Consider the following 27,425-nt stretch of genomic DNA (forward strand, 5'->3'; position numbering starts at 1 on the left):
CTGGGATGGACCGGCCTCCCGGGGGAAGGGGTGCTGCATGGGACCACTGGGGAGAAAGGACTAGAATCCCTTCCCTGCTGCTGTCCTGCTGTGAAACATGGACCCCGTCACCTCACCTCTCCGAGCCTGGTCCCTCATCTGCAAAGCGGAGATCAGGTAACTGATGCAAAAAAAAAACAAAAAAAAACCAACAACAATGCCTCGCATTCTGCCAGGCAAACAAGCAGCAGATCCGTGGTAGCTCATGTTCAGTCAGTGGTAAGAATATTAAAAAGATGATTAACCACCTCATGGGGCATTCGTTATAAACTAGCGCCCGTAATCGTTTCAATACACTGGCTATTGAGGGTAAGCTCTCCGAGTGACAGCCCCAGCGCCTCGCGCCTCGCTTGTTGGCCCCGTGCCCAGCCACATCCAGGACAGCAGACCCCCCGGGCCCCAGCCGGCCCTCCCTGCCTGTCCCTCGCTCACCTCCTGCGGCTCAGTCGCTCGGGGATACCATCTTGACCTCCAAAGAGCGGCCCCTTGGCCGCGGCGGGCCCCTGGGTGGTCTATCCGCCAATTCCTCAGGTTAAAGCGCTATTTATTCTCAATCCTGTTGACCCGATTTTAATCCCGGCTACACTCGTGCCTACGGCCATGGAATGGAATAGGTTCCGGGGAAAAATAAGTTCATGCACACAGATGATGCTCCAACTGCAGCCGACAAAGGTCAGAGAGGGAGCGCGTTCTCTGGCAGCTGCTGGGATCTCGGGCACGGGCCTGGAGGAGTTTGAGGGGTCCTTCCGGTGCACGAGCCCCGATGAGGGCCTCGGCCTGGGTATTTTTAGATCCTGCCTCGATCAGCCCCTGCGGACACAAAGCCAATTAAAGCAACAGCAGCGCCCCGAGCACATAGCCTGAGTGGTTTTTCCTAAAAATAAATTACCTGGCATGGCACAGCCTGGCCTCTGTGAGCGCCAGCAACTGTCAGATAAAATATCTTGGTGGAGAAGCTTCCACGCGTGCGTTTGCAAAAGGGGACTCTTGCGTGGGGCGTCCTGAGCACAAGCCGGCTCCCTGCTTCTCTGCCCCCACCCCGGGCCCGGGGCACGCTGCTGAACAAGGTCGGCGCACTGAGCCCGTGCGATGTTCTCCTGCGTGACCTCCGTGCGCACCCAGCCCCGGCTCGTGAGACTCCAACCCAACCCACGAGCGAGGGTTATGCGAATTCCACCCGTGCGGCCAGGAACCTCCAGGAGGTCCTGGGACTCACTGGAGGTCACCCGGCTGCGACATGGGTCAGCCGGGACCTGAACCCAGATCCATCAGACCCCAGAGCCTGTGCCTTCAGCCAGTGCCCGGAGGTCACCGTGACGCGTGGCAGGGCCAGTGACAGCTCTGTGGTGGTGCCCAGTGTGGCTGGAACTTCCAGGATTTCGTGAGTGTTCGAGCGTCTCCAACACTTCGTAAAAGTGGGTGACTATTACGGGTTGAATTTCATCTCCCCCAAAGTCACATGTTGATGTCCTAACCCCCCACCGACCTCAGCACGTGACCTTACTGGGCAACAGGGTCATTGCAAATGTCGTTAGTTCAGATGAGGTGACACTGGCGTGGGGCGGGCCCTGATCCAGTCTGACCGGTGTCCTGACACACAGTGCGCCGCGGGAAAAGAAAGAGACGGGCCCAGAGGGAAGACCGGGCGGAGGGGCATGGGGAGAAGACAGCCGTCTACAAGCCGGTGGAGAGGCCTGGGCCCTGTCCTCCGTCGTGGCTCTCGGGGCCGGGGAGCAGTCGGCCCGCCCCCACCCAGACCTCGGACAGGCCTCCAGAACTGGGAGAGGATACTTTCTGTTGTTTAAGCCGCCCTGGCCAACCAACAAAGTATCTCATTCCCAAATGTCCGAAGCTCTGGGGGTGACAAAGAGCAGCACGGTGGCCTGGACGTGGCCTGTGGGCCACTGCCGTGCAGCCTCCCCTGCCTGCCAGGACTAGGGATCCCGGCCTAATGAGTGGGGTTACCCTTTAGGAGGGTGACGAGGAGACTTCCGGAGAACAAGGCCAAGTCCCTGGTCAGGGCCTCACCCGCGTGCGGGCACACCAGTCCCAGACCCGCCTGTGCATAAACCTAAAAAGTCCTCAGCCAAACACCCACCTGAGCTCTGGGGCCACCTCCTGGCCCCCGAGTTTGGAAAAGCCCCTCCACGACCTGCATCTCAGATGCATCCTCCTCCCTTATAAGGGAAGGAGGCGACTACAGCCAAGCCGCCCACCTCTCGGGGTTGTGACAACGGAGCCAAGACAGAGATGCGCCTGTTTTGTCTTTTTCTGTGTACCTGCGGCATTTTCCAGATGATCGGCAGACAGCACCGACTGCTTCGACATCGGAAGATACGCATCGTGCCCAGTGCCTAGCACGTTACCTGGTGGGTGCATCATATGATGCTAATAGTACGATTCACGGGGAGGGTACAGTGGTCATGAATATTTTGTCACCAATGATGCTGCACCCAAATGCATCAAACAAACTACGAGTGATGGGAGGAGATGCAGAAGTGCATCCGTAGGGGCACCTACTAACGTCCTGCTTGTAGTTCCTGACAAATGAGAAAAACGGGAAAATACAGAAGAACCCGAAAGACCTAAACGATATTACTAAAAATACACCACTGACTTGTAACTTAAAGGAAAATAAACCATCTTTTCTACAGCCCATCAGACAACCACAAAAACGGGCCATATTTTGGGCCATGAAGGAAACCTCTGTATGTTCCAAAATTTCCTTTTAGAAAAATTCATTTCACCGCCCTCGAGCCGGCCCCGCCCCTCCGCGGGCGGCCAGGTGAGCTCTACAGCTGTCCTTCTGCGGACACGGGTAACTCCGGGACGGCGTGAGCCCACGCGGACTGGTTGAAAGGCTTCATGCTTAAAAGCAAACAGTTTCAAATTTAAAATTTGAGTCAACCTCAAAAAGAGGAAGAACACAGCCTAAGGAGCTTACTGGGGGCGGGGTAACCTGGCCAATCCACTACTCTGTGCCTCAGTCTTCTCATCTGTGCAATGGGACCAATCAGAGCCATAATGACAATTACGATTCATCTGCAAGATGGGGTTACGGGTAATACGAGTATTAATACCCAACGGATCGGAGATACCGTACATCAGGTGCCTGTGTGATTGAGCAGGTGCTTCATAAATGCCAGTCAGGGACCTCTCCTCTTAACCAGCTCACACCAACTTGCCTCCTGACCCACGCTATCACCATCCCCGCCTGGCAGGCCTGAAACTGCACTGATGTTAGGAAAACTCGTCTCTGGAGCCCTTCCCGAGACAACACATTCCACCCCAGTGAGCGCTGGTGGATTTTCTCTCTGACCTGCTCACACTCCTCCTAGGGAGCGGGAGAACCCACTGAGCCACAGGGCTCCCTCGTACAGAAGGACGCAGGGTAGGAGCAAACAGAATCCCAAGGGGCTCACCTGTAAAGGATCCCCAACCAGAGGAACCACGAGCACCACCATCCGTCTTCACCTGAAGCCGATGTTAACAGAAAGCACCGAACGCAGAGGCCCCGCCCCCACCCACAGAGGAAGGGTAGGCCCGGGAGAGGGCCCACAGGCCCTGCGATTTCAAGGAGGCATTCCCAGCTGGGCCCGGAGCTAAGTGACTACATCAGGCGTCCCGCCAAAATTAAACCTCTCCTCCCAAAGCAAGAAAGGATTTTTATTTCTATTTTCCCCCCAACAGAGCTGTACTATCTTGCATAATCTTCCTAAAAACCTGAGCCTCTTGAAAGGCTAAGTCACCTTGAAAGGATGAAATTATCACTCAATTAGGAACCCATCGTCACGCCAAAATGGTCCTATTGTATAGATTTTAATTAGATCTTTCAAATCAAAGAGCAAAGGCTGAGCCCTGAACCAGGTTGGACCTGGCACCTTCCCAAGTCCCAGGGCCAGGCAGTCAGAGACACATAGCTGGAAAAGCCCCGTGCAGGACACAGGCGGACGCCCAAGGTCACGGACAGAGGGAGCTCAGCCACATCCTCCGGGCCGGCCACTGCTCCAGCCCGGGGCCTGGAGTAAAGGGAGGGAGGGCCTGGGTCCAGGGCCCCTCACCTCTGCGACGGGGCTCAGAACGCCTTCTCAGCTCGCTGGGAAGATCGGATGAGGCGATGGATATAGAACATCTGACACGTGCCAGGGCAGGGCAGGGGGCTGGCCAGGCACCTCCGGGAGGAACCTGGGCCAATCAGCAGGACCCATCCGGAGGCATCTTCCGAAATCCTGGGACCGTTCATTCCTCGAGGCACTCACTTATGCAGTCCCTGACGATGGAGCTCTGAGCAGGACAGACACCATCCCTCCCCTTGTAGATCTGTCATCCTAGTGTGCAAAGAGGGGGGTGCCTGGGACTGCATGTGTGTGTCCCCCCCACGATCCATACATCGAAGTCCTGCCCCCCACTGTGAGGGTATCAGGAGGTGGGGCCTTAGGGAGGCAACTGCGTTTAGATGAGGTCATGAAGGCAGGGCCCAGGGGATGGGATGAGCGTCCTTATAAGAAGAGGAAGACAGAGCTCTCTCCCTGGGAGGAGGAAAGGGACGTGAGCACTGAGCACGCAGCAGAAGGTTGCTGCTCGCGAGCCTGGAAAAGAGAAATCTGCCAACACCTTCATCTCCATCTTCCTGCCTACAGAACTCTGAGAAACAAATGTCTGTTGTTCAAGCCCCAGGTCTGTGTGATATTTTGTTACAGCAGCTGGAGCAGACTAAGACAGGGGCCTAACAGAAAACAAACCAAATAAACGAGCAATACATCCTGTGTCAGACAGTGATAAGCTGTGGGGGGAAATATAATAAACGGAGAGTCCTGCTGGGTGAGTGGCCCCAAGGGCCCCCTTTGGGATGTCTGATAAGAAAGATGTTCTCTGGGGGCACCTGGGTGGCTCAGTCATTAGGCATCTGCCTTCGGCTCGGGTCATGATCCCAGGGTCCTGGGATGGAGCCCTGCGTCGGGCTCCCTGCTCAGTGGGAGGCCTGCTTCTCCCTCTCCCACTCCCCCTGCTTGTGTTCCCTCTCTCGCTGTCTCTCTCTCTGTCAAATGAATAAATAAAATCTTTAAAAAAAAAAAAAAGAAAAAGAAAAAGATGTTCTCTGAAGAGGTGACAGTCAAGACCTGCAGGAAGGAGCCAGCCCTGTGAAGACTAGTTCTGAACACAAGAAAGTCAGTGCAAAGTCCCTGAGGCAGCCACAAGCTTGGGCAGCTCATGGACAGAAAGAAGGCCGAAGTGGTTGGAGCCAAGAAACCGGGGGAGGGTAGAAGAAAGTGCAGTCAGGCAGTGGGTGGGGTAAGGAGGGATCCCATCGAAGGAAGCTTTGCCTCCTGTGGGCTGGCCTGCTCGGCCAGGAAACCCCAAAACCCCTGGATTTCTTTTTTTTTTTTTTTTTAAGATTTTATCTACTTATTTGACAGAGAGAGAGAGTCAGTGAGAGGGGGAACACAGGCAGGGGGAGTGGGAGAGGGAGAAGCAGGCTTCCCACGGAGCAGGGAGCCCGACACGGGGCTCGATCCCAGGACCCTGAGATCATGACCTGAGCCGAAGGCAGACGCTTAACGACTGAGCCACCCAGGCACCCCAAAACCCCTGGATTTCTTTTTTTTTCTTTAAGATTTTATCTACTTATTTGACAGAGAGAGAGAGTCAGTGAGAGGGGGAACACAGGCAGGGGGAGTGGGAGAGGGAGAAGCAGGCTTCCCACGGAGCAGGGAGCCTGATGCGGGGCTCAATCCCAGGACCATGGGATCATGACCTGAGCCGAAGGCAGACACTTAACAACTGAGCCACCCAGGCACCCCAAAACCCCTGGATTTCTTGATCTCCCCCAGGCGAGAACTGACTGGGAGCAAAGAAATGCTAGGTGTTCACCAAAGGCCATTTCCTTTTCCCCCTGGACTGACAATGAAACCACATTTCCAGTGTCCTTTGAAGTCAAGTTGAGCCCTGGGGTAGAAAGGACAGGATGGTGGCTTTCCTGGGCTTTGGAGTTCCTATTTTCAACATTTAGCCTCAAGCGCCCTGCACTCTGAGGGCACGGCCCTGGGTCTCATAGCTGCTATCCCTTCGATCCTTCACTCCCTCATTTCCAACCTCCATAGGCCTGTGCTGGCCGCTTCCCACCCATGCAGGGGACTTGAGGGACCCCATGGCCAGAGGAGGTGGCAGGGCTGCAAGGAGGGGTCCTGGGCCCCGGGTCACGGCCTACACTGGATCCACCCCACCAGAACCCCCAACTTTCGTGCTTCATGAACAAAAAAATAAGCACTGATAGTGTTAAGCCATTAATCTGGGGGGAGATTTTTGTTATAACAGTGAACCTCCTCTAACACAGATCATGTAGCAGAATTATTGATCCAAAGACCTTCCAGGACTGCCCTAAGCCAGAGGGATGTGTCCTGAGGCTGAAGGAGGGCTGGGGACACTATAAGGCCGGGGGGCGGGGCATGAAGGGGTTAACTGGAAGGTCAGTCTGGGGAGGACACGGGGAAGTGAGGAAGGTCTTTCAGGGCTGGCTCCCCAGGCCCCAGCTCAGTTCCTCCAACCGAGCCCAGGGTTCCTTCCCAATTCCAGAATGACAAACAAAAACATCATTAGCCGGACGGAGAAATAGAACAGATTGAATGTTGTCAGTAAAGTGTGGGTTGTTTTTTCCTGTACGTGTTTGTGTTTTTCTAATCACTTGATGTTGTTTGGAAACACAAGATGAGATCTGGGTAAACAAAGCATCAATAAAAGCCACCTCACCTTTGGGGAACGCAGAGATGCACCAAACATTGCCCCTATCACACGACCAGAGGAGATGGATGCTGGGCCAATTCACGAGGTCAGATCAAGTTCTCGCCCACTGTGGAGTTGAGCTTTCCCACGCCAGCCCCGGGTTCCACGGGCTGTGGGGACCTGGCCCTCGGGCTTCCCGGGCCGTGTCTGCCCCCTGAGGCCCTTCACCCACAGGCTCACTTGCTTTGCAACCCACGTTAGGCCCGCTTTCTTATTTAATTGCATGGTTCCTCCCTGCTCCTGTGGTAAAGATGACCAGGGTGCCTCTGCGGAGGTTACATGACTTTCTTTATCACGGGTGAGATGTCCAATCAAGGCATGCGTGTGACCTCGGGCCGCCTCCCCGAGCCCGGGTGGCTGGGCTCTCCCTGCTCAGCTGCCCAGCCCAGTCTGGCCACCGCGGCCTGGGGCACGGGGCACACCAGCTTTTGCCCTCTCATGCCCCAGGGACTCTGAACACAGGACAGGCTGTGCGGGATCAGGGCTTTGCCCAAGGTCATTGCAATGTCACCATGCGGGGCCTGTGCACAGAATCAAACAGAACCTGGGGCCTCGACTCATGCCTCTGATGGGGCACAAAGCCAGGGCCGAGAACTGATTTTAGCCAGAAAGAGGAGACATGCACATTCGAAGCTGTACATTCCAGAAGTGGACAGAGAGGGCCAGGGTTCAGGTAAGACCTGTGTGCGCAGCAGGGAGAGCGGCTGCTTCCCAACATGGATCTTTGAAATCACTAAGCTTCCCCCGCAGAGACCCTCACCAGCCATCGGGCCTCCCTAATAAAAAATTCATTACCCCAAGTTCTGCTAAAATGACAGAAGGGGTCGGACTTTCCCGCCCAAAGCAGAGGAAACAGCAGGCCTGCCTCATCCCCACTGTGCCCAGCTAGCCCGCCCCACAGGCGCCCCCCCCGAGTCTCAGCCCACAGGGAAAATGGCCCAGCAGGGCTGCCTCCCAAAGCTGTCCCGGGGACTCGGTCTCACCAGTACAAACTGGTCGGTTGAGGAAATCTCGGGGTGATGCCCAGACAGGGAGCCTGGAATGGAATGGGCACCCGAATCCTACACAATCTACTGAGCAGGGTCTCATGCCAGGTGATGGACGGTCGTGGCCAAACCGACAGCACACCCCTCTCCCGGGCCCCTCCACGTCCTGAGCACAGGCATCTACACCCCAGCTTCCAACCCTGGCTCCAGTGGACACCCGGCCCTCGTCGGAGGTCACACTGGAGCCTAGGCTGGTGCTGGAGTTCCCTCTGGGCCCTGGGAAAACTGTGGCAGCCCCCTTGGGCCTGCCCTGAGACTCTCCCCACCTTGCCGTCCCAGCCGGCGGTCACCCCGGGCACTGCCCAATGCCCTGCTCCAACACCCCTGCGGGAACTTCCCTGCTCCCGTGACCCGGATGACTACCCTGCTGACTGTGGCACCCACCTCTGGGCCCCTTGCTCCTGGCTCCCACCTCTCATGGTGGCCCTGTCCTCTCCACCCCACTGCAGACGGGGGCTCTCATTCCTAGCAGCTGTCCTTCCGTTGTGAGCTGCCTCAAGAGCTCCAGAATCAGGGAGGCATGGCTTTCAGCCCAACTACTGGAGCAGAAGACCCTGCCCCCTGCCTCTCTGAGCCTCAGTTTCCAAATCTGGAAAAGGATGTCATCAGATCCCTCAGACTTGCCTTCCTGACACTCCAAATGGGGCAGATGTGAGTCCTGCGAGCTCACCTGTCCCGGCCTCATGAATACTCATGCACACAAGCCAGCGCCCCCTTCCTGCTCACCCTCCAGAGCCCACCAGACGCCCACTGGGAGCCCAGCCTGCTGGCTTTCTCCCCAGAGACTGGGCCCAAGCAGAGACTCCTCCCAACACACACCGCCTCCCCAGCTCACAATGTAAGAGACAGCAGGATGCAGAAAAAGCATCAGAACAGGATTCAGGGAGCCAGGGTGAGCCCCGGCCCCACCCAAACCTGCTCTGAGGCCCTGGAGAAGGCCCACTACATCCCACACTGATGGCCTCATTTACAAAACTGAGCTGCTGGACCAGACCACGGCTTCATTCATTCGAACTAGAATCCAGTGAGAGCCTGTGATATGCCAGGTAAGCTCTGTGCTTGGTGCTGGGGGCAAGGACATAAATAAGACCTGACCCAAGCTCCGGGAGCATTCATAGTCTGGGAGGGAGACAAAGCCACACAAAACATTTCACAGTTCAGAGTAGTTAAGACTGTGACATGTAGATACACAGGAGGGTTCGAAGAGACAAAAAAGAAGCAACCAACTCCACTTGACTTGTCCATCACTGTGTACCCAGCACCTAACACAGGGCAAGCTCAGTAAATACTGGGTGCATGTTTAGATGCATTGGTGGGTGGGTGACTGCATGGGTGGGTGGGTGGGTAGGAGAGTGGATGACTGGATGGATGGATGGATGGATGAGCAGATGAGTGATAGGTGGGTGGGTGGATGGATGGATGAGGGATGAGTGGTGGGTGGGTGGGCGGATGGATGGATGGATGAATGGGTTGATGGATGGATGGATGAGGGATGAGTGGGTGAATAGACAGGTAGATGGGTGAATGGTGGATGGGTAGGAAGGTGGGTGGGTAACAGGATAGAGGGGTGAGTTGGATGGGTGGCTAAGTCGATGGGTGGATGGGCAGGTGAATGGGTAGGTGGGTAATGGGTGGGTAGGAGAGAGGATAGATGGGATATAGCAGATGGAAGGATGGACAGGGAGCTTTGTCACATTTCACAGGAGTGTGAGCTGCCCCTTCGTCTGTGGCCCCCCACAGAAGCTCACTCAGCAAGGGCCTGGCCCAGAGAACTAGTGTCCAGAACCCACTTAACAAGACAGACAGAGATCAGGGAAAAGAGACTGATCAGCCAACGATTGAAGGCAAGAAGAGAGGGAAAAAAGGCTAGGGAGGAGAGAGATGGGCAGGAAGGGGCAGCGGGAAGCAGAGGGACAAAGTGACGAGGACAGACAGAGCGCGGATGAGGGGAGAGCACCAGGTGTGTGTGTGTGCGTGTGTGGCGGGGCGAGCGGACGGGGACGCAGAAAACAGCCCACGGCTGACGTGACTGACCCGATGATAACCCACAGCGCCCGGCTGATCCCCGGGCTGCACGCCAAGCAGGCCCCTGGCGCGGGGCGCTCCGAAGGCCCAACAGGAAACGGCAAAGACACCCCCAGCCCGTGTTCCCGGCAACACTGCAGTCACAGTGACTCTGGCAGCAGAGGGCTGGGGCTCCCAGCGGACGGCCCACCCAGAGGATGTCAGGACGGGCAAGGGGCTGGGGCGGGGGGCGGCACGTGCCAGCCATGCGGAGGGGGCCGGCATGGTCAGCACCTGCCCACCCTGCTGGCAGCGGGGTCCGCGCGGTCAGTGAACACCGTGAGACAACACCTGGGACACCCCCACTCGGCCCCAGGGCCCCCCATCTGTGCTCCCCGCCGCACCCCCCAGACACAGCAGCAGAGGAAGACGTGCCCCCCCGGGCCCAGGTGTTGAGAGGAGCGCAAGGAACAGAAGTTGTGAAAAGCAAACAGACGAAGGGAGCCGACCCCCGGGATAGGTTCCAAAGTGAGCCAGACGCTAACAGGGAGATTAGCGCTTACAGTAGCAATTAATAGATGTGAATTATTCAGAGCCGATTTAAAACACGCTTGTGACCAACGGTATTTAATGAGAAAGGCAGGAGAGAAGGGATGCCGCGGGGCCGTGGTGGAAATCTCAGCCCAGCCATCCCCGTGGCCCGGGCCACGCCTGGCACAGGCCCCGCCCCACCCGCCTCTCAGGACCGGCCTTCGGGTTCCCGCCTGACCTCCACTGGGTCCACCCAGCAGCCTGCGCGCTCCTTCCAAAACACCCCCACCTGACAGCCTTGGTGGCCCTCCGACCCCCTGGCAGAGGGGGGCCGGGATCTCGGCCCAGCCAGTCCGCCCCTCAGGACTGCACTGCGCAGCAGGGATCGGGGCCTGCAACCCACCCCCCAGGGTCAAAATTCCCAAGCGTGGCAGCATCTGACGCCCCCTCCGACCCACCTAAGTTCTCGCCTCTTGTCCCTGTATCGCTAAGCTCTTCTCTTCATTGTGTGATCTTCCAAAGGATCACTTTAAATGATTTAACATGGATCATAATGAGAAGTCACCTGGCTGACCTGACGACAGACCCACGGCGGGCCAGTGACGCCTCTTAATTGCTTCGCTGTACAGAACGCTGTCGCCAACACGGGCGAGCGCAGTGTTTTCCTGGCTGCGGACGATCCGCCGGCGTCAGAGACACTCCCAGAGTGGGATTCTTCAAACCACAGAGCAAGTACGTGTCTTAAAACGAGACAGACTATGTCCGTTTACAACACTGCAAAAAAATGCATGGTAATCCCCTTTAAAAAAAAAAAAAAATTTATTTATTTATTTGAGAGGGAGACAGAGAGAGAGAGCATGGGCACGAGCGGGGGGAGGAGCACAGGGAGAGGGAGAAGCAGACTGCGCTGAGCAGGGAGCCTGACCCGGGGCTCGACCCCGCGACTCCAGGATCATGACCTGAGCCGAAGACAGACCCTTAAGCAACTGAGCCACCCAGGCGCTCCCGAAAATGCCCTTTTCCTTGCACTTTTGCTAGTATCAGACAAGACCTCCTGCTCATGTGCTCACTGCCCCGCTTTTCATATTTGCCGGCTATTTCCCGGATAAAGCCACAGCAGCAGAGGACATGCTCACGGAGGCAGGGAGGGAGGGATGCGGGAGACGCTGCCACCGGGGCACCCAAGAAAACAATGAGGTGTTTAGAAGATACGTATGGGGAAGGTGGAGGGACTTGCTGTGGGTTTGCAAAGGCCCCCATGCAAGATGTTTAAAGGGGAAATGCTGAGCCACCCACAGGGATGACCTACACTGGTCCAGAAGTGTCACCGGGGCAGGGTGGCCCTTGGGACGGGACAGGGGGGAGGGGTCAGAGTGCTGGAGGGAGACAGGCTGGAGCCTGGAGCCTAGACCCCAGCAGCCCCACGCAGCGGCACTGCCCCTGGCCTCCGTCTCCTTGCACACCCACCCACCTCGAGAGCTTGCAGGGAGGACCAAGTGTGGACTGTGTCTGCGGCACCCAGCTGAGGAACTGGTGCATGAGGTAGCTGTTCCATGAAACCGGATTTCCCCTCTGGGGCGGCTGATACGTGTCAGGCGTGTAGGGGGTGGAGTGTCTCCATATCGTCTTTCCAAAACCAAGGAGATTCCAGATGGGTTTCCCACAATGTGAGGCCCCTTGTGTGACAGCTCACTTGCTTGTAGCACAAAGAGACAACTGGGGAAAACACGGGGTTGAAATCCACCCCCAGCTAGCCATGTGGCCTTGGCCCAGTTACCCAGCATCTGGAAGCCTCAGTTTCACCATCTGTGAAGTGGGGGTTGATGGCGGAAGCCAGGCCGCAGGGAGAGGGGAATAAATGAACGCATGACAGGCATCTAATAACGGTGCCTGACATGTTGTAGGAACTCAAGAAATACGAGTTATTTTTATTATTCCTCAAGTTCACGGAAGACTTCCCCCCACAATTTGCTTTCTCTGAATGAACTCCAGCTTCCTAATTCCTGCGAGAAAGCCAGCGCGCAGCACTGGAAGAATGAGGTGTCTGAAGGACGTGTACTTCATGGTGAGTAATTTCCCCAGGAATCCCCAAAGAGCACCAGGGAGGCGTCCACACGGCGGCTCGTCTCACGCCAGCTCCTCGGGCTCACTGGCCCCACACAAAGGATTCTGTCAATTAACTCCATCTCTGCGGCTAATCTGAGTAAATCGTCAGCTGGCTGCAGAAACCATCCGCACGTCAGTTGTCAGAACTGTAGCTGCCTCTGCCTGTTCATTTCATGGGATTCACAAAAAGTTGTCCTTTTGAACTAGCATGGTTTCTGGGTGTTGATCACAAGCCTATTAGCACAGACACTGTAATAATGAATTGAAATTTACATCATGTGTAATCTCATTAATTGTACGATCATATCAGGTTTGACAGTTTTAATGCATTACTAAGGGAAAATAGTCTAATACATGACATGAAAGATCTTATCAAGGTTAATTTGCCTTAAAATGTAGTTACTCCATAATTTTTCATCTCCATTTTAGAGGCTGTGGTTGAAATACCATGGTGCTTTGAACTGGGAGGGAAGTGTCCATACATACCCACAGAGTCCAAGAGGCATTCCTCACCTCTCAGAGGAGAAGGGAGGAGTGGAAATAACCATGGGATTTGGAACCACTCAGGTGAATTTTTCAGCTCTGCGCTTATGTGCTGTATGACCTTGGGCAAAACGCTGAAGCTCTCTGGTCCTTGAGTTCCTCATCTGCAAAGGGCTATGGGAACCCCTACCTCACTGGATTGTCGTGAGGCTGAAACAGGTATATAGATGGCCCAGTAGAATGCCTGGCACATAGTAGGTGCTTTTAATTCTTATTCACCATCACATCCTCAAGAGCTGGCACGAAGTGTGGCACATGGGAAGTCCACTGTAAATGGATCCAGGGTTACTAAGGACTTCCCATCTGAAGAACCAGATGGACAACACCAACAGATAAGCCAATGCCAAATCAAAACCAAAAGTGGGGGAAATGGGGGCAGATGCCACCTCAGACAGGTGACCCCAAGTGGTCCCAAACAGAGGAAACCTGCAGGAGCTGCCCTGATACTTCCCTCAGGGAAAAGACCTTATCCTAACTCAATTCTGTTCAAGAAGCATTTATGGGGCGCCTAGCTGAGCTGAGTCATAGCTGTCCTCCAGCACTAAATTTTTTTCAAATGTTTATAGGTAAAGACAGTGCTGCATGACAGGAATAATAATAATAACCAATATTAATATAATATTCCTCATAGACATGATCTTATTCATTCAACCAGCAAATATTTACAGATTACCTACTACTCCATGCAAGCTCTGTGTTAGGTGCTGGGTATGATGAGCTGAGGAGGTTTGACACGATTCCTGGCCTCATGGAACTTTCAAGCAGTTATAATATAGTTTGATGAATGTTATGATGAGGAAAATACAAGAAGTCTTAGGAACTCATGACAAGGGAAACTAATGCCATCTGAGATCTCGGAAGACCTCCCTGAAGAAGGGACATTGAAGTGAGGCTGAAGGAAGAGAAGGAGACTCAATCCTTCAGGAAGATATAACAAGTAAAAATGTATATGCACCTAACAACACAGCCCCAAAATACATAAAGCAAAACTGACAAAATTGAAAGTAGAAAAAGATAATTCAACAATTACAGTTGGAGATTTCAACGTCCCACTCTCAATAATGGTTGGAACAACTAGGCAGAAGATTAGCAAGGATACAGAAGACCTGAGCAGCACTGTCAACCAACTTGACCTAATGGACATTATAGAACCCTCCACGTAACAACAACAAAAAACACATTCTTTTCCAGAGCACAAGGAACATTCTTCAGGATAGATCACATGCTAGGCTGTAAAACAAGTCTCAACAAGTATAAGAGTTGAAATCATACAAATTAGGTTCTCTGACCACAACAGAACTAAATTAGAGATCACAACAGAGAGAAATTTGGAAAACCCTCAAATATTTGAAAAATAAACAATCATTTCTAAATAACCCATATCAAAAAAAGAAATCACAAGGGAAATTAGAAAAGAACCTGAACTGAATGAAAATGAAATGCAACATATCATAATGTATGGGATGTAGTTAAGGCAGTGTGAAGAGGGAAATTTATAGCTTTAAATGCTTATATTAGAAAGGAAGAAAGACCTAAAATCATCTAAGCTCCACCCCAAGAAGCTAGAAAAAGGAGAGCATATCAAACCCAAAGTAAATGGAAGGAAGGAAATAATAAAGAACAGAGCAGAAATAAATAAAATAGATGACAGAAAAATAATGGAGAAAAATCAATTAAACCAAAAATTGGTTCTTTGAGAAAATAAATAGAAATGATACACCTTCAGCTAGACTGACTTGCAAAAAAGAGAAAGAACTGGCCAGAGAAAAGAAAGCAGGATGAAGATGAAGGAAGGAGAAAGAAAGTGTTCCAGGCAGAAGGACCAACCACAGTGAGAGCCCAGAGGTAAGAGAGGATGGGGGACATGGAGGCGTGGGGTGGGGGAGAAGGCTGGCTCTGCCACTGGGCGAGGGTCACCAAAGATCTTGTGCTCTGTCAGTGTGCTGGAGCTCCGTCTCTAGGGCAACAAGCCATCATTTGAAGTTTTTAAGCAGAAAACACACACCATGGTCAGAGGTTTTTAGGGCCCTTACAGCTCACAGATGGGACACAGAGACTTGGAGAGGTCTTGGGACTTGCCTAAGATCATGCAGCTGGCTAGCAACATTGCTGGAACAGTGCTCAGCCGTTTCACCCAATCATCCTGGACAGAACACTGGATGGGGTGGCCAGGAGAGACCCCCCACATCACCGCCTGTCACTGGAGGCTGCTGTAAATTGATGGGGCTAATGGCAAAGTTCCGTCCAAACAGTGCCTTCCAACAGAGGCATGTGTGTTCTAGACAGAGTGGTTACGGTTCTGCTGTCCTGATGTCCTATCTAATCTATGCTCTTTCGACTTTATATTGGTCTTACAAGTACCCCACAACTCAATCTTTCCTGCACCGCACATTGTGACGTTTTCAAAACAAATGCCAAGCAGAAATAAATACCACAGACTCTGCTCTTTGGAACATGCTTCTACGGCTCCAAGATTTCCCCTGAAAATTGGGCCCCAACATGGTGTGACATTTTTATCACAGGACAAAATCCCCGCCCATCCCCACTGAATCCATCCAAATCCCTGAAGGAAAATCCCAGTGCACAGCCCACGCTCCTGGCCAGAGACACGAAGCAGAGCAAGCGGGGCCTCCCAGGTCCCCACGAGCTGAGAGTAGCTTGGAGGGCCCCGAGAAGGGGGGCCAGCATGCTGTCCACCTCCCACAGTGTCGGCGTGTTGGGGGGTCTGGGTGGCCCCCAGAGCTGGAAGGCACAGCTTCCAAACACTTCAACCTCCCGGAATCCTGGACCCCACCTTCAGTTCCACTAGGCTCCTCGTGAGAAGAATCCTGAACCCGTTTGTAAGGATAAATGATGAGTCAGGACGTGGGGGGATCCAGGCATATGTGGAATGGGGTTTTATTAGCTTGCCATTTCAGCCTCATTTCCAACCCCAAACCTGTTTGCCCAACTTCCCATATAGCATGGTGCCTCCTCCTTACCTGCTGCCTGATCTGGAAGACTCGCTAGCCAAAGGCACACTTCTGCCCCTTGTCTCCTCCTCTCCCACCCCCCACCCCTGCCCACTGGGTGGCAGGACCACCCAAACTGCTCAGCTCAGGAGCACCTGTCTCAGCCGTCCTCCTCTTCCTTGCTGTCCCAGAAATAGCACACTGACCCTGACCCTCTTCCTTCCAGCTACCACTGGCAGTAAAAGCCCAGAGGTGCTAGGCAGGTCATTCAGTTTTCCTCCATTTCTAGAATGTTCCATGGGATAACAAGCCACCCCCCCCCCCCCGGGAGACTGTGGCTCTCCTCACCCTGTGTCTCCTGGAGAATGCTCAGCATCTGCTTTGAGGGCCCGATGACTCAGGACTCAGCAGAGAGCGCTCCTGGAGACCTCAGATCCCAGGCCGGCAATGAAGTTCACACGCCTGCAGACAGGTGCAGCTGTCTTTACATGCAGGGGCAGGGCAGGGCAGGGCAGGGGGTGTCAGGACCCGATGTCCAAACTGCACCACCCCCAACACTCTACTCACAGGCCCCAGGAAATGAACAGCTGTGGGCGGCTACCCTGGAGGCTTGCTAACTCCCACCACCACCCGGGAAAGACACACATCACTCCCGGACTTTACAGAGGGCCACTAAAAGGATCCCAGCACTGCCACTTCCCAGCTGTGGGCCTTGGACCTTCCACGGAACCTGGAAACCTCAGGATCCACCCCCCATGAGACCAGTCTGCCCCCTCGTGGGACGCAGATGGGAAAGGGCAGGTGCTTTGTACGTGGAGAGCAGCATCCCCTGAATACTTCATCTACGCTGTGTATCAGCTCACTGATCCTCCAGACCACCCAATAAGGTAAGTACTATTCATATCAGCCCCATTTTCCAGATGGGGAAATTGAGGCAGTTGGGCCCTCAGTTCCTGCGCTCTGCCCCCGTCACTTATGTAGGTCAAGTCTTTCTGCAGAAGGGGCAAGGAGCAGAAAAGGGAACACTCGCCTGCAGATACTTTCCCATGCCAGGCACTGGGCTGTGGAGGCCGTGTCACATGACACCTGCCCAGTTCCAGGTATTGGACCACGGTGTCTACCTTACATACGTAGAGGCTAAGGCTCAGACGTGTCACCTGCTCTGCCTGGTGTCACTCGGCTAAGCGACTGGAGGTTCACTCCCGGAGTGTCCCATGGCTTAGCTGAGTGACGCTCTAGGAGCCGAACATACACACTCTGCTTACAGAGTCCCAGGTGCCCTTCTATGGCATCCCCCTGCCCACCGTTCAGGAGCTGCAGGCCTCCGGAATCCCCCCGGACCGCCATCGGCCAGTCCTCAAAGCTCCTATCGGTGCCCGGCGTGTCTGCCAATGGCGCCGTCAGCCGCGGGTCCACGCCGGGCACCGTCGTACTAGCTGGGTGAGCCCGGGCCAGACCCTTGGCTTCCTCTCATTTTCCGTGTCACGGTGTCCTCAGGGCAGAGACACATGACTGGAAGGTACCGAGAAGACATCACTGTGCCCGCATCCCCAGCATCCCTTCCGCGCATCTGCCCTCGGCGTCCACCCCGAGCCGCCACAGGCCCCGCAGCTGGCTGGAGAGCTTGGCTGGCACCCAGGAAGAGGCGCCACCCTCAAGGTAACCACCTCCTCTTTCCGCCTTGGTAACTGCAATTTACAACTGAAGATACCAAAGTAGCTCGGTCTCCCTGCTCGCGGCCCTGGGGGTTAACGACCATTACAATTACTGCCCACGTCAGCAGCCAATTACCCCACTTGGAGCCATTCTTCAAGGCAGATTAGTGTATGGGAAACTTTATAGGGCACACTTCATTACCCTGGCTCCAGAAACCCCGGAGGGAGGGGTCTGAGCGAGTACAATCTCTCCCGGGCCGCTTCGGGTGCTGGGCTCGGGAAGGCCGAGCAGGTGGGCCCCCGGGTCCCCCGAAGGCAGCGGGACACCTCCCGGCAGAAAGGCAGCCCCTCGGCACGGGCCCGCACACGGCCACCCAGCTCTTCTTGTTCGCTGAACGACGGAAGAAACGGAGGTCACTCCTCCCCGCTGGACTCATGGGGGACCGGCTACAGAATCTGTGAGGCCAAACGCAAAATGAGGATTCAGGGCTCCTGGTTCAAAGAAAGTCAAGATGGCAGCAGCAACGATAAAGTAAACGTGGGGCCCCCGGAGCTCAGGGCCCCGCGCCACCGCCCTGTCGGCACCGCACGAGCGGCCCCGACAGTGGATCAGGAAGTAGTCCCTCGAGGCTGGGTCACCTGGAGCAAAAGCTTTGGGTCACAGTGCCTTGGCCCACATTTGCAAGTGGGTGGCCTGTCCCCAAGCCTGAGAAAGCGCTATTGAAAATCATCGTGAGCAAGGCTCAGCCAGGGGCCAGGGATAGAGGGGGCCCGTGGCAAGGCAGAGGCCCCTTGGTCGGTGACCCCGAGGAAGCTCCCACAGACAGACGGATGGGAGAGAGCAGCACAGGAAGGGGGCGACTCCCCGTCCTTCACTGCCCTCAGCCCCATGAGACCAGTGAGCCCTCTGCTCCCAGCAGGAGGCTGGCCAGGCTCAGGTCCACGAACAGAGGCGGCCCTTCATGGAGAGCGCCTTCTCCCTTCCTCATCCCTGCTGGGCCCCAGGACCCCAGCTCTGCCCTTCTAGCCCTATGGTCCTTCCCAGGCCACTTGCTGGCCCCACCGGAGGAGATCTCACCCCCAACCCCGCTGTTTGGGGGTATGGTGGAGGGTGCAGTGAGAGAGCCCGTGTGAGGACCAGGGGAGGCCAGGAGCCTGCCCCTGCCGGGCCGTGACTGCGTGTGGCTGCCTGGACCCCAGCTCGGGGACCAATGCCCATGTTAGAGGGGCCAGGACACCCTCAGGGGGGCCCTCAGTAGATGCTTTGCTTTTTAGTTTGAAAATGACTTTCTGGCCCCAAAAGCAGTTCCTTTCGAAGAGAGGGGTGGTATTTCAGCCAACAGGCTCTGGACTTCAGTCTTGAGACCCTGGGGGAAGGGTGGGCGCCTTACCCTGGCCGAGGGCTCATGCATGTGGCACGGGGCCGGTCATCATGCAGCTTTGCGGGGTCAAAGCACACAGGGCCTTGTCTGCAGGCCAGACCCACGCATGCCCTCCCCGGGTCCCAAGCTCACCTGGGAGGAGCTGGGTCTGGCTCTCGCTTGTTGGGAGGCTGAGCCGTCGTGCATGCAACCCGGGCCACCCACCACACTAACTCCACATCAGAGCTGCTGGGCCCGCTCCAAACATGAAGGACACACACACACCCGCCTTACAGACCATGAACCCATGAAGCAGTGCACTGCTTCCCCAAGACTTGTCAGAGAAGCTGACGGCGACAGACTTGCCCTCCGCATGTGGAGTATGGGACGCTTCCGCACTGTCTCACGGACCCCATGCCACGCCCGCGAGAGGGAGGTCCGCTGGTTTCCCAAGGCCAGCCAGCATGTCAGTGGTGGGATTCCAGCGCCCACCCCTTCGGCCAGGGTGCAACACCCCCTCCTTGGGGCTTCACCCTCCATGGGACTCAAAGCTCGAAGACAGAAACCGCGTGCCCCAGAGCCAGCCCCGACAGCGCTCACGGCCGGGCAGGTATACAGCAGGAGCTAACAAAGGCCCTGAGCATGGTGGCCCGCACGCCAGCTCACAGTCCCACATACGGGACAGGTCCCAGCTCAGCTGCTGGCCTGGGACAGGCCACTAAACTGCTCTGAGTTCGTTTAAGAAAAAAGCTGCACCCAGCAGCGGAAAGGTGGGAACAAGCCACATGTCCACCAGCAGTGACCGGATAAACCACATGTGTGCCGTCCACGCAAAGGAAGGTCACTCAGCCAGGACAAGGACAAGGATGCGCTGGCCCACGCTACACCGTGGGTGACCCCCAAGGACATCAAGCCAAGGAAAAGAGCCCAGTCGCAGAAGGACATGCGCCATGCGATTCCACGCACGTGACCTGTCCAGAATGGGCTAATTCTGGAGCCAGCCGCTCAGTGACTGGCAGGGTCTGGGAGGAGGGGTCTACCCGTCCGCTCAGGCTGCTAAAGCCGAGCACCGCAGACCGGGCGGGGGGAACAACAGACGTCCATTTGCTCACAGCTCTGGAAGCTGGAAGTCTCTGAGATCGAGGTGTGCGCAGGCAGGGCTCGCCGATGGCCGCCCCCCTCCCCGTGTCGTCCCGTGACAGAGGCAGACAGCACTCTGGCGTCTCTTATGAGAGCCCTAATCCCATCACGGGGCGCCAGCCTCACAACCTCGAAACCAATCATTCCCCAAGACCCCACCCCCAAATATCATCCCCACTGGGGGGTTAGGGCCTCAACACAGGAATTTGGGGGACGCAGTGCAATCCGCAGCAAGGGGGAGTGCGGAGTGGCTGCTCAATGGGTACAGGGTTTCCTTTTGGGGAGATGAAAACGTTTTGGGACTAGTGAGAGGTAGTGCTTGCCCAATGCTCTGAATGCGCTAAATGCCGCTGAATCGTTCACTTGCAAGCAGTTAACTGTATGTTCTGTGAATTGCACCTCAATAAACCGTGAAGATTAACCGCATCGTGCACGTGGAGGACTCGGCACTTCCTGGGCTCAGGAAACGGGGGCTAGCTCCTATCGAGCCCTCCTGCTTCAACTTCAGCTAGCATGTGGGTACTGAGCACAACCTGTGTGCCAGGCCCTCCTACAGGATGATCAAGCGGGTAGGAAATGAACTCTCCTCCCAGGAAGCTTGGAATCCAGATGAAAGGACAAAATATGTCCACAAACAGCCAACATGAGGAGAAGAGCCAACATGAGAAGAAGGGCAAAGCACTGTGGGAGTTCAGGGCAGAAGAGTCACTCCATCTGCAGGATCAGGAAGACTTCCCGGAGGAGGTGCCTTGGACAGGCAGAGGGGCAAAGGATACTCCAGAGAGAAGGACCACTTGTGCAAAGGTCCAGAGGCTAGAACAGAGCAGTCTATGCAGAAGAACTCACCAGCTTCCCACAAACATTCCCGGAGGTCAACCCCATGCCACGAACCTGCCTCCATTCAGCAAACGCTTCCTATGCATAGACCGTGTGCTAGGTCAGGAGCCGGGGACTCAACCCAAGAGTCAACAAGACCATCCTCCTAAGCTGTGCATTATTTTCCTTTCTGAGAAGTGGGATCATTTCCTCCTCGCTCCTCATGGTTCCTTTGGTGTTCATGGCTGTGGCCTGCAGGCAAGGTTTGTTCCAGGACCATTGAGTAGGGATAAGGGTAGCAGTGGGCCAGCTCTGCCAGCAACAGGGTTCAGGAGGGATGAGCAACTCCTCTTGGCTACAGACCTCAGACTGCATCACCCCAGCCAACTTTGCCAGTCATAAAGCCATCATCTGATGTAAGGTTTGCCCCCGTGTCTTATTTCTCAACTGGTCCTGAGCTCTGGGTGGGAATGGGGCTGTCGCTGGGTGCCCCGGGACCACACATTTCCTGTGGATCAACATGTTCCCCTTTTCCTTATCTTATTTCTGGCCTCACTACTGGCTCTGAGCTGGACACACAGCCAGGCACGGGGAGCTTACATCCACAGTGCTGGAGGGGCAAGGTGCCCGAGAGCAAAGCCACAGAAGAACAATCAAACCCGTTTCTTTGGGAAGATTTTGCCTTTGGACCCAGCAGCAAGTACTGCTCGGCCCAGTGAGCAGATTCACGAAACCCAAGTAGGAGACACCTTCCAAGGAGGAGGAAACTGACACCTTTCGGCACGGATGCAGGCTGAGATCTGGGTCCCCTCACAAACACTGGGAGATACGAGGCTCTGCCCCAGCTCTGCTGACCATCCCTGTCTATCTGGCACCGGACGTCTTGCCTCCCAAGAACCCCTCAGTCCCGGACAAACCGCAGCAGCTGGTGCCCTCAGCCCTGCCCAGCGTCCCCCAGCCGCGCCGACGCTGGGTGGCACATTTACACTCTATGTGAGGCTTGGCGGTCAGGCAGGCCTGGGTTCGAGTCCGGATTGTTCTCTTACTGTGAAGCCATGGGCATTGCATATCTGCTTCTCCCAGCCCCACAGGCCCTTTGTAAGTGGCAGCCTCACACACAACCCGGTGGGGCCCACCCGAGCCCTGTGCTGGCCTCGCACACAGGCCACCTACTGTCCCCTGCTGACCACCCCGGTCTGTCTCTAGTCACTGGCCCTAAGCTGCTCCATGGCCCCAGCCCTGCTCCCCGCCATCTTGTGACCGGCTGCCCTCATGCTGAGGGCCAGGTTGGAATACAGGTTGTCATCTCTGGCCGCGGCCAGCCCTCCCCTCCCCAGGCCTCAGGGTGCTTCTCTGTAGAATGGGGATAACCATCCCTCTCTGGCAAGGCACGGTGAGAAGCAGCCACCAGCCCAGTGGTTTCTGGCTGGAGCTTGGCCTCTGCTCAGGGTAGGTCCTCCCTGAGAATCTTTGCTCTAGACCCTTGGGCCTTAGGAGACATTCATCTCAAGACCTCCCCCCGCCCCAAGATTTGCAAATGGAAATGTCTGAGTTTGCTCTTGATTTCTTCCTGTTATGGGTTCAACTGTGCCCCCAAACTCCTCTTAGAGCCCTCACCCCCTGGTGCCACAGAATGTGAGCTTATGTGGAGACAGGGTCTTACCAAGGCAGTCAGGTCCCCCACATGACGGACGTCCTCACGAGAAGGGAGATTTGGAGAAAGACACACAGGGGCACACCATGTGAAGACGGAGGTGGAGATGGGGTGACGTTTCTACAAGCCAAGGAACACCAACGTTGCCAGCAAGCCCTCGTCCGCTCGGGGAGAGGCTAGGACAGCTTCTCCCTCCCAGCCCCAGAAGGAACCAGCCCTGCCAAGACGCTGCCCTTGGACTTCTGCCTCCAGAACCATGAGACAGTAGATGTCTGTTGTCTAAACCACCCAGTGTGTGGTGCTTTGTTAGGCCGCCCTAGCGCGCTGATCCATCGTGGTCCTGGGTCGGTGTTCCTGGGCCATGCGACCGCTGCCGGGTCCACCGCCCTACACCTCCCCGCCCGTGGGATGGCTGCTTCTCAAAGAGAGCATCTGGACAGAACAGGGAGCACGGGCCTGGGTTTTCTCCCCAGTAGATGGAACACTCCAGCCCCCAGCCCCATGCGGCCCACAACCCACATCCAGGCCACAGCAAGATGACAGATGGCCCCCAGGGTCACGCACGAGGCACCCAATGCACAAAAGTGAAATGAGCTGTGAGGCCCCTCCCGGCAGGGCCTCCATGAATTTCCAGAGAGGCCGAACAAGCCCGTCCTGCCTGGGGTGCTGGCTGAGGGGCGGCAGGTGCGCCTGGCGGACTCCGCCTTGCAGAAAGCCGGGGGGAGGCCGGGGGGGGGGGGCGCTTGGCCGGGAGGGAATCCGCATGTTTACCGTGAAGACGAACAGCTCCTAGTGCCTGCCCAGGCAGCAGCTCCAAACCAGCCGAGCGGGCCAGAGGAACTGTAAGCAATTACGGCAGCTGTCTGGGGTCCTGCCACTTGGGATTAATTAAATGGCTCCCAACTGTGATTGAGGCTGCACATAAAATATTTTAAAATTAATTTTTAAAGAATAAATGAGGGCATTAACATTTTACGTGCTAGCTGAGAGATGGGACTGCGAGGGGCGGGGGGCTACAGAAAGATCACTGGACCAGGAGTTCCAGAGCCTCTCCTCCGGCCCCACCTTGGCCCCTGCTGGTGACCAGGCCTCAGTTTCCCCACCAGTACAGAGGGACATGGACCAGACAACCTCTTAGTGCACGAGCTTGGTTCAGCATAGTTTCGACGGCCCAGCATGCTATTCACTCATTCATTCATTCATTCATTCATTCATCCTGCAAGTACAGTGTCCCAGCCGGTGCCAGGCTCTCTCACAAAGCTAGTGAACTCAAAACCCAACAGGGACCCAAGTACAAGGTGATGGGAGTGCAGAGGGAGACACAAACACATGATCCCACAAAAGGGCAGTGGGGTCAGGAAGTGAGCCCTGATCCTACAGGGGTAGGAAAGGTGTTTCCATCAGGGGACCAGCAAGAGCAAATGCAGATATGCTTACTCTGGAAACGCGGAGGGGCCCCGGGTGGCCGGACGGGAAGACTGGAGGGAAGGCTGCAGGGCCAGCTCCCACAGACGGCCACGCAAACCCTGCTAAGGAATGCAGGCTTTGGCTCAGCTTCAGCTGAGGGTGCTGGGGTCCCCGATCCTCCATCCAGTGACCGTGGCAACCAGTCTCCACGTCACAGGCAGGGTGCAAAGCTGGCCCTGTCACTGCAGGTGGAGAGCCCTTCGGGGGCTCCCCTCTGTCCTCAAAGCCCAAGCCCCACCTGGCCAGCTGCCTGACCTATTGAGTCCTCCACGGAGCCAGGTTCCCTCCGACCGCAGGGCCTTTGCACTGGTGATTCCTGCTGCCAAGAACACCCCCTCCGGACTTGATTTGAGCTACCAATTATCCTCCTGGACAGTGTTGCTGGCCCTTCCCACAGGCCCAGCACAGGGCAGGCCTTTAGGACATCCTCGTGAGTGAACGAATGCATGAGCAAATGACTTCCTTAGCTCTAAAGTCCCTCTGTTCCCAGCGTGCTGAGAATCCAAGGAGGGACGTCTGCCCTAGGGGAGTCCTGAGGCTGGGAGGGAAGGCCTGACGGGGGCTCCGATGTGTGGAACTACACCTTGTCAAACTAAGCCAGTCTCCCTGTCTTAGTCACGAGTACTAATTAAACCCCTACTGTATGCCCAGCCCTCTGACACACCTCGCTACTGCACTATGCCATAAGAGTGATGATTCTGCCTGCTGGTCTGGATCTTCTCGGCCCAGGACAAGCCCTGCAACCCTCTCCCCACCCCGTGCTGATAAAGAACCGCAAGCATGAGGGGTCCCCTCGGGGGGAGCACAGCCATCACAGGGAGGCGGGCTTGCCCACCCCCGGAGAGCCCCCCACCCAGCCAGGGCCAGTAAATGTCACTAAGCCACCTGCGGGGGACACTGTCACCTCCCTTCTGTCTACAGAGCAGGGAAGTCCCCAAAAGGGAGGGGGTGGGGCCTCACACTGTTTAGTCTCTTCCAGGATTGGGAGGGGTCCACCCCCTCCTGGACTGGAGGACATTTTGCCTGCCTCGGAGGTTGCTGTCCACCCCGAGATGACATCACGGATCAGGACACAGAACAGACAGCTGTCACCTATCTGAGACGCTGGGTTCAGACGTGGACCCATAGCGTCATGGGGATGCTGACTTATCAATTACCCTGGTCCTCACGGCCCCACCTTCCAAATGAGGAAGCCAGGCTGGCCAACCCGGCCAGCAGGGGGCAGAGCGGAGACAGGAGCCAGGTCCCTGAGACCCGCCTGCCCGGGGCCTTGTCCAGAGCCCCACACCACACCAGGCCTCCCCCCTGCAGCAGGAGAGCTGCTCAGCCCACCGGGCTGGGAACCCCTCTGGGCCTTGAGCCTCAGCCTCCCCACGTGTGAAATGGGCTGGCGTGAGCCTGGAGTCGGGCCGGGCCTCAGAAGCCACAGGGGCTGCTTGTGCTCAGGATGACGGTTGCTGATGGACCGTTCTGGAAATTCTGCCTGGTCCTGCCTCGGGCAAGACACAGCTGCTGTCCTGAACCGCCAGCCGCCCGTGTGGGGAAGATGAGCATGCACGTGAGAACAGGAGGGAGGCAGAGCGGGGAGGCCCAGGGAGGCGGGGCGCCGCGGGAGTGGGCAGCTCTCGGCAGGTTGGGGGTCTGAGAGAGCCTGGAGGAGGAATTTCCCTCATGCTCTGGTTTTCTACAAAACATTTGGGTTATCAAAGCCTCCCCCTCCCTTTAAAATTCCTGTCCCTCCCCAGGGAAGGTGCAGAATAAAAACACGTTTCTCTTTTCCTCTCATGGCCTGAGACCCGTGCAAAGACCTCTGTTGGGACTTCCAGTGGTAGAACTCCAAGAGCACGGAGAAGAGACCTGGCGGGGCGGGGCGGCTCTGCACAAGAACTTCCAGGAATTCTAGGATTGTGAGCAAGAAATTGGACCTGACCTTGGCACCACTTGCTGCAGAATCAGCCAAAGAGCAGGAGGCGCCTTCCTTGTAAAACCCTCCACGTCGTCCCCATTGCCACCACGTCACGTTCAAAGCCCTTGGCAGATTGCATCTCAAGTCACCTCCTTAGCTTTATTCCTCTCGCTCGACAGCCCCGGCTCCTAACCCCCAGCCAAAGAGCACTTCTCTCTCTTCCCGGAAAATGCCGACAGTCTGACTCATGCTATTCTCTCCACCAGGAATTCCCAGCCCCACCAGCCCCACCAGCCAACACCCACTCATCCTACAAAGCCTGCTCAATGTCACCTCTTCCATGAAGCCTTCCCCAGAGCAGCCTAAGGAACAAGTCCCTCCTGCTGTGTGCCCCAGGGCACTTTGTCCAGGCCACCATCACTGCCTAATCACAGTGGGTCTGTTCCTGCCCCACCTCCCACAACAGATGGTGAGCTCCAAGAGTGCAGCCACCGTTTCCAACTCTGCTCTGTGTCCCCAGAGCCTTGGGCACATCTCAGCTTTGAATCCCTTGTTTGTAGCCCTGGGCCATGTGGCCTCCTGTAAGAATCACCGAGGTCCAGATCGTCCTACGTGGCTGAACCCAGGAGTCCTGTGCATCTGCTAAGGGCTTCAAATTACCCTCAAATAAAGGTTCAGCCATGAGACGGTCACTCACTCACCCATCCTTCCATCCATCCACCCATCCATGCTTCCATCCATCCTTCCATCTACCCATCCATCCATCACCCACCCAACCACCCATCCTTCCATCCATCCATTCACCTACCCAACCTTCCATCCACCCATCCATCCACCCCCGTCCTTCCACCCATCCATCCATCCACCACCCATCTATCCACCCACGCATTCTTCCTTCCATCCATCCATCCATCCACCCTCCTGTCCTTCCATCCATCTATCCATCCATTCACCACCCATCCATTCACCTACCCATCCTTCCTTCTATCCATCCATCCACCCACCCACCTACCCACTCATCCAACAAATGTTTCTTGAGCACCTACTATGTGCCGAGCCCTGTGCTAGGCCCAAGGATACAATGAACACAACATCCAAAGCCCAGCCCTCACAGAGCTCACAGTCTTAAGGATTTGACTGACACCAAATAAGGTATTTGAGGGTGTGATGAGGGTCTGCAGGGACTCCACCGTGGGAGTCTGATGGAATCTGGGGGATCAGGAACAGGAGTCATTATTGCCAAGGGAAAGGGGAGGAAGGGGTCCCAGGTGAAGGGGCACAGCACAGCACCGAGCGAGGCTGAGCATGAGCGGAACCCCAGGTGGCTGCTGCAGGGCTGTTGGGCGAGCAGGGCCGGGTCTAGGGTGTGGAAGGCAAGGCAGCTCGGGCACGACATTTAAGGAGAGCTTCACTCTCTGGCGCCATC

The 27,425-nt window shown here is 56.0% G+C and overlaps 1 protein-coding gene and 1 long non-coding RNA gene across 2 annotated transcripts in view; one reads left to right on the forward strand and one right to left on the reverse strand.

Annotated features, from left to right (window-relative positions):
* SORCS2 (sortilin related VPS10 domain containing receptor 2) overlaps positions 1–27,425 on the reverse strand; it is a 448,684-nt gene that overhangs the window by 302,701 nt on the left and 118,558 nt on the right. The gene's annotated exons all lie outside the window — the stretch shown is intronic.
* LOC116626344 lies at positions 10,748–17,269 on the forward strand. The gene is made up of 3 exons (XR_004298271.1): positions 10,748–11,132; positions 12,344–12,465; positions 16,570–17,269. It is a non-coding gene; the product is annotated as an uncharacterized LOC116626344 (long non-coding RNA).

This window comes from Phoca vitulina, unplaced genomic scaffold (genome assembly GCF_004348235.1).
Source record: "Phoca vitulina isolate PV1807 unplaced genomic scaffold, GSC_HSeal_1.0 scaffold85, whole genome shotgun sequence".
In the NCBI taxonomy this organism is placed as follows: Eukaryota; Metazoa; Chordata; class Mammalia; order Carnivora; family Phocidae; genus Phoca; species Phoca vitulina.